The following is a 6,625-nucleotide window of genomic DNA, read 5'->3' as shown; positions in this document are numbered from 1 at the left end:
AGGGTTACGCCTAGGGTTAGCATTAGGGAAAGGTTATGTTTAGGGTAATGGACACACTTAGAGTTAAGGTTAGGGCTAGGGTTATTATTAGGATTAGGTATTGAGATAGGGTTAGGCCTAAAGTTAGCATTAGGGTATGGGTTACGATTAGGGTAATTGATACAGTTAGAGCTAAGTTTATAGCTAGACTTATGATTAGGATTATGTCTTGAGTTAGTGTTAGGGTATGGGTTAGAACTAGGGTTAGGGTTAGTATTTTGTTTAGTGTAAGAGTTAGGTTCTAAGCTATGATTAGGGTTAGAACAAGGGTTAGGTTCAGGGTTTTGTTTAGGGATAGGATTAGGGTAGGTTTAGGGTTAGGGTAAGGGTTAGAAAAATGGATATAATTAAGTTTAGGGTTAGGGTTAGGATAATAAACATGATTAGATGTATGTTTAGGGTTAGGGACAGGGTTAGATTTAAGTTTAGGGTTAGGTCTATGGTTATGTTTATGTTTGTATTAAGGGTTAGGGTTTGAACTATGTTTAGGGCTATAGCAAGTATTATTTCAGTGTTAGGTCTAGGGTTAGTTTTTGGTTTAGGTTTAGGATTATGGTTAGGTTTAAGGCTAGGGTTACAATTAGGGTTAGGGTTAGGGTAATGAGTAGGTTTAGAGTGAGGGTTAGGCCTATGGTTAAGTTTAGGATTAGGACTAGGTTTAGGGTTGGATTCAGGGATAGTTCTAGGTTTATGTTTATAGTAAGGGTTAGGTTTTGATCTAGGTTTAGGACTAAGGCAAGGGTTAGGTTTGGGTAAGGGCTAGGGTTAGCGTTAGGTTTATGCTTAGCGCTATGTTAAGGACTAGGATTAGCTCTAGGTTTTGTGTTAGGTTTAGGCCTAGGGTTAAAGCTGTGGGTAATGTAAGAGCTAGGGTTATGATTAGGGCTAGTTTTAAGTTTAGGGTTATGCCAAGGTCTATTGTTAGGTTTAGAATTTCAATTAGGGTCAGGTTTAGAAGTAGGTTTATTGTTAAAGGCAGAGTTAGTGTTTGGGTTAGAGTTTAAGTTAGGTTTACAGCCAGAATTAGGACTAGGTATAAGTCTAGGGATAGAGTTAGTGTTTGTGTTAGGATAAGGGTTATTGTTAGGGCTGGGACTAGGTTTTTGTTTAGGTCTAGGGCTAGAGTTAAGGCTAGATTTAGGATGAGGTTTATTACAGGGCTAGTGTTAAGTTTTAGTCTAGTGTTAGGGTTAGATTTAGAACTAGGGATGTTGTTAGGGTCAGAATGAGTGTCAGGGTTAGTGTTCGGGTTTGGGATAGTATTAGAGCTAGAATGAGGGCTAGGGCCAGGACTATTAATAAGGTTAATATTTTGGTTAGCCTAAGGATTAGGCATAGGTCTAGGGCTACCAATAGGGTTTAGGTTATTCATAGGGTAAGGGATAGCCTTAGAGCTAGGGTTAGGGCTAGAGTTAGGGTTAGGTTTAAATGTAGGTTTAGGGCTCAGATTAGGGCTAGTTTTTGTGTTCAGGTTAGGGCTAATGTTAGGGCTATGGCTAATTTAAGAACTAGGGTTACAATGAGGGTTAGTTTTAGGGTTAGGTTTAGGGGTAGGTCTAGTGTTAGATTTAGGTTTAAGATAAGGGTGATATTTACAGCTAGGCTTAGTGTTAGGATATGCGTCAGGGTCAGGGTTAGTGTTAGGACTCGAATTAGGAATAAGTTTACTTTTATGTTTCAGTTTAATGTTAGGAGGGTGTTTAGAGCTAGGGTGAGCGTTAGGATATGGGTCAGTGTCAGGGATAGATTTAAGTTTAGGTTTAGGACTCGAATTACAGCTGTGGTTAGGTCTAGCTGTAGTGTTAGGATTTGATTTAAGTTAAGGTCTAGCTGTAGTGTTAGGGTTTGATTTAATTTAAGATTTATGGTTAGGGCTATTGCTCAGTTTGTTTTACTGCTAGGGTTATGGTTAGGGCTAGTTTTACTATAAGCATTAGAGTTAGGGCTAGTTTTAGTGTTAGGCTTAGGCTTAGGTTTAGGGATAGATTTCTAGTTAGGGTTAGATCTATGGTTACTCCTAGGACTAAGGATAGGGCAATGGTTAGGGCTAGGGTTAGGGTTATGGCAATGGATAGGCTTAGAACTAGGGATAGGGATAGTGAGAGAGTTAGAAGTAGTCTTAGGACTAGGGTTATGGTTAGATTTAGGTATAAGTTAGCCGTATGGTCAGTGTTATGGTTTGCTCTAGGTTGAGGGTCAGTTATAGACCTAGGTTTTGTGTTAGGGTCAGAATCAGGGTTGGGGTTAGCATAAGGGTTTGGGAATGGAATAGAGCTAGAAAGAGGTCTAGAGTCTGGACTATTAATATGGTTAGGATTTTGGTTAGCCTAAGGATTAGGGATAGGTCTAGGTTTACCATTTGGGTTAGGGTTTCACTTAGGGTAAGGGAGAGAGTTAGAGCTATGGTTAGTGCTAGAGATAGAGTAGGGTTAGGGTAAAAGTTAGGTTTAGGGTTTGGATTAGGGCTAGTTTTGTGTTAGGGTTAGGACTAGGGTTAGGACAATCATTAATATAAGAACTAGGATTACAATTAGGGTTAGTTTTAGGGTTAGGGTTAGTGGTAGTGGTAGTTTTAGTATTAGGGTTAAGTTTAAGGTTAGGGTGGTATTTAGACTTAGGGTTAGTTTTAGGATATGAATCAGTGTAAGGGTAGGGTTACTGTTTCAAGCTAGGGTGAGTTTAGCATATGAGCCAGTGTCAGGTACACATTTAAGGTTAGGATTAGGACTCAGATTAAGATTATGGTTAGGTCTAGGTGTAGTGGTAGGTTTTGGTTTAAGTTAAGTTTAGGGTTAGGTCTAATGCTCGTTTTTTTTTTATTGCTAGTGGTAGGGTTAGGGCTAGTTTATGATTAGTGTTAGGATTAGGTTTAGTGTTAGTGTGAGGCTTAGGCTTAATCTTAGGGCTAGGACTAAGGATAGGGCAAGGATTAGGGCTAGGGTTAGGGTTATGGTAAGGGCTAGGATTAGAACTAGTGATAGGGCTAGTGTGAGAACTATTGTTAGTTTTAAGACTAAGGTTAGGCATAGGGCTAAATTAGGGCTAGTATTTGTTCTATGGTTAGTTTTCAGCTTAAGCATAAAATTAGGTTTATAATTAGAAATTAGTTTAGGGTAAGGGATGATGTTGTAGCTAGTTTTAGAGGTAGGGTGATGTTTAGAATAAGGGTTAGGATTAGGGTTATGATTAAGGCTAGATTTAGGGCTACGGTGAGGGGTAGAGTTTGTTTTAGGGTTAGGGCTAGGATTAGGAGTATGGCTAATTTCAAGTCTAGAATTATGTTTAAAGATAGTTTTAGGGTTAGGATTATGGTTACGTCTAGTGTAAGGTTTGGGTTTAGGGTTAGGGTCAGGTTTAGGGCTAGGGTTATTATTCAGGTGAAGGTCTAGGTTAGGGTTTGGAATTGGTTAAGGCTTAATGTTAGAGATTGAATTAGCTTTAGGGTAAGGGTTTTGGTAATGATATGTTTAGAATTAGGGTTCATGTTAGTTTTAGGGAAATGGATAGGGATAGGATTAGAGATAGGTTTAGGTTTAGGCCTAGGTTTAGCATTAGGGTTAGGGTTATTTTATGGTAATATATAGGGTTAGGGCTAGGGTTATGATTATGTTTAGGGCTAGGGCTAGGTTAGATTTAGGGTTAGGGTTAAAGCTCAGGATAGGCCTCTGATTAGGGCTAGGATTTTTGTTAAGTTAGTGCTAGGGTTAGGATTACAGCTAATGTAAGTAAAAGGGTTATGATTAGAGCTAATTTTAGGGTTAAGATTAGGGCTACGTTTCGTGTTAGGGTTAGTGTTAGGATTAGGGTTATGTTTAGAGCTAGGATTAGTGTTAGTGTCAGAGTCAGTGTAAGAGTTAGCTTTAGGTTTAACCTGGAATTAGGGATAGCATTAGGATTAGGTGTATGGTTAGGGTTTGGTTTTGTTTGAGGGTTAGGGATATAACTTATGGCTTGGTTTTGTTTTAGGGCTATACCTAGGATTAGGGCTAGATTTAGGATTAGTGTTAGGGTTAGGGGGGGCTTGTTTTAGGGTTAGGCTTATGCTTCAGATTAGGGTTAGATTTAGAGATAGATTATGATCTAAGTTTTGTGCTTGGGCTATTGATGAGTCAAGGGTTAGGAGTAAGTTTAAGACTAGGACTAAGTTTAGGGCTTGGGTTAGAGTTATAATAAGCAATAGGGTTAGAATTGTGATAGGGCTAGTGTGAGAGTTAGATTTATTCTTAGGTCTTGGGTTAGGTTTAGGTTCAGTGATAGGGAGAAATTAGGGCTATAATTAGGGCTAGGGTTAGTATTGGGATTAGAGCTAGGGTTAGGATTAGGATTAATTTAAGTTTAGGGCTAGGATAAGGGCTTGTGTTTTTGTTAGGGTTAGGGCTAGAATTATGGCTATGGCTAATGTCAGGTGTGGGGTTGCAATTGAGGAGAGGACAGTTTTAGGATTAGGTTTATGGCTAGGTTTAGTGTGAAGGTTAGGTTTAGGGTTAAGGGTCAGGTTTAGAGCTAGGGGAATTATTAGGGTCAGAGTCAGGTTAGAGTTTGGATGAGGTTAGGGTTTAGGGTTAAAGCTCAAATAAGCACTAGGGTCAGGGTTAGGGTAAAGATAGGTTTTGTTTAGGGTTCAGGTTAGGTTTACGGTAATTGATAGTGTTAGGTTTAGCAATAGGGTTAGTGTTAGGACTAGGGATAGCATTAGGGTAAGGGAAATTGTTAGGATAATGGATATGGTTAGAGCTAAGGTTAGAGCTAGGTTTATGGTCAGGAATAGGTCGTGAGTTAGCGTTAGGGTTAGGTTTAGAACTAGGGTTAATGTTAGGGTTATGTTTAGCATAAGGATTAGGTTTTGAACTAGGGTTAGGTCCAAGGCAAGGGATAGGTTTAGAGTTATGTCTAGGGATAAGATTAGAGTATGGTTAGGGTTAGGGTTGGATTAGGGCTAGCATCATCATTAATGGTAGGGTTAGGGTTAGAGTAATGGATATGGTGAGAGAGAGAATTTTTTAATATTTTTTAAATTCTTTTTTAGTTTTTGGTTGACACAACATCTTATTTTAAATTATATTTTTATTGTTGCTGAGTATCGAACTCAGAACCCCATGCATGCCAGGCAAATACGCTACTGCTTGAGCCACATCCTCAGCCCCTATTGCTCAGTTTTGTTTTAGTCCTGGGTTATATGATTAGCATTAGGATTAGGGCTAGTGCTCGTGTTAGGCTTAGACTTAGGATTAGGTTAAGATTTGGTATTATGGTTAGATCTAGGGTTAGGGCTAGGTCTAAGGATAGGGCAAAGTTTAGGACTAGGTTTATGGTTATGGTAAATGATAGGGATAGAACTAGGGATAAGGCTAGGGCAAGAGTTAGAGTTAATCTTAGGGCTAGGGTTATGGTTAGTTTTAGGGATAGGGCTAAATTAGGGCAAGGATTAGAACTAGGGTTGGTGTTCAGCTCTGGCCTAGAATTAGGGCTAGTTTCAGAGTTAAGTTTAGGGAAAGGGATGTGTTATAGCTATGTTTAGTGGTAAAGTGAGGGTTAGAATTAGGATTAGTGCTAGGGTTAGGGTTAGAGTTATGATTAAGTCTAGGTTTAGGGCTAGGATGAGGGCTAGGGTTTGTTGTAGGGTTACGTCTAGAATTAGGGCTAGGGATAATTCAGGTCTAGTGTTACAGTTAGGAGTAGATTTAGGATTAGGTCTATGTCTTACTCTAGTTAAGTGTTAGGCTTAGGGTAAGCGTCAGTTTTAGAGCTAGGGTTATTTTTAGGTTCAGGATCTGGGATACGGTTTGTAGTAGGCTAAGATTTATGAATAGGGCTCAAATGAGCATTAGGGTTAGAGTTATATTTCGGGTAATGGATAGGTTAGGATTAGGTTTCAGGGTAGGTTTAGGGTAATGAATAGATTTAGGGTTTGTGATAGGGTTAGGGTTAAGCCTAGGGTTAGCATTAGGAATAGGGTTATCATAAGGGTAATGTATAGGGTAAGGGTTAGGGTTAGGGTTTGGGCTAGGGTTAGGGTTATTGTTAGGGATAAGGCTAGGGTTATGTTTAGGTCAAATGTTAGGCTTTGAGCTATGCTTATGCCTAATGTGAGGTTTAGGCTTAGGGTTAGGGCAAGTTTGGGGTTAGGGTTATGCTTATGGTTGGTATAGGTCTTGGATTAGGGCTAGGTTTTGTGTTCGGGTTTGGTGTAGGTTTATTGTTATTGTTAATGTAAGATCTAGGTTTCTAATTAGGGCTAGTACTAGGGTTAGGTTTATGGTTAGGTCTAGAGATAGGTTTAGATTTTGGTTTAGAGTCAGTTTTAGAGCCAGGTTTAGTGTTAATGTCAGGGTCACTGTTGAGATTAGAGTTAGGGTGAAAGCCAGAATCAGGAGTAGGGTTAGGTCTAGGGGTATTGTTGTTGTTTGTTTTAGATTGAGGGCTATTGTTAGGGCTAGGACTATATTTATGTTTAGGTCTAGGGCTAGAGTTATTGATAGATTTAGGATTAGGTTTAGGTCAAGGGTTAGTGTTAGGGTTAGGTTTAGGTAAAAGATTACTGGTAGGGCTAGTTTTAGGGTTACAGCCAGGGCTAGGGTAGGGTTAA

The sequence above is a fragment of the Marmota flaviventris genome, unplaced genomic scaffold (assembly GCF_047511675.1).
Source record: "Marmota flaviventris isolate mMarFla1 unplaced genomic scaffold, mMarFla1.hap1 Scaffold_58, whole genome shotgun sequence".
NCBI lineage: Eukaryota > Metazoa > Chordata > Mammalia > Rodentia > Sciuridae > Marmota > Marmota flaviventris.
The sequence above is the reverse complement of the archived record's forward strand: the minus strand, read 5'-3'. Positions refer to the sequence as shown.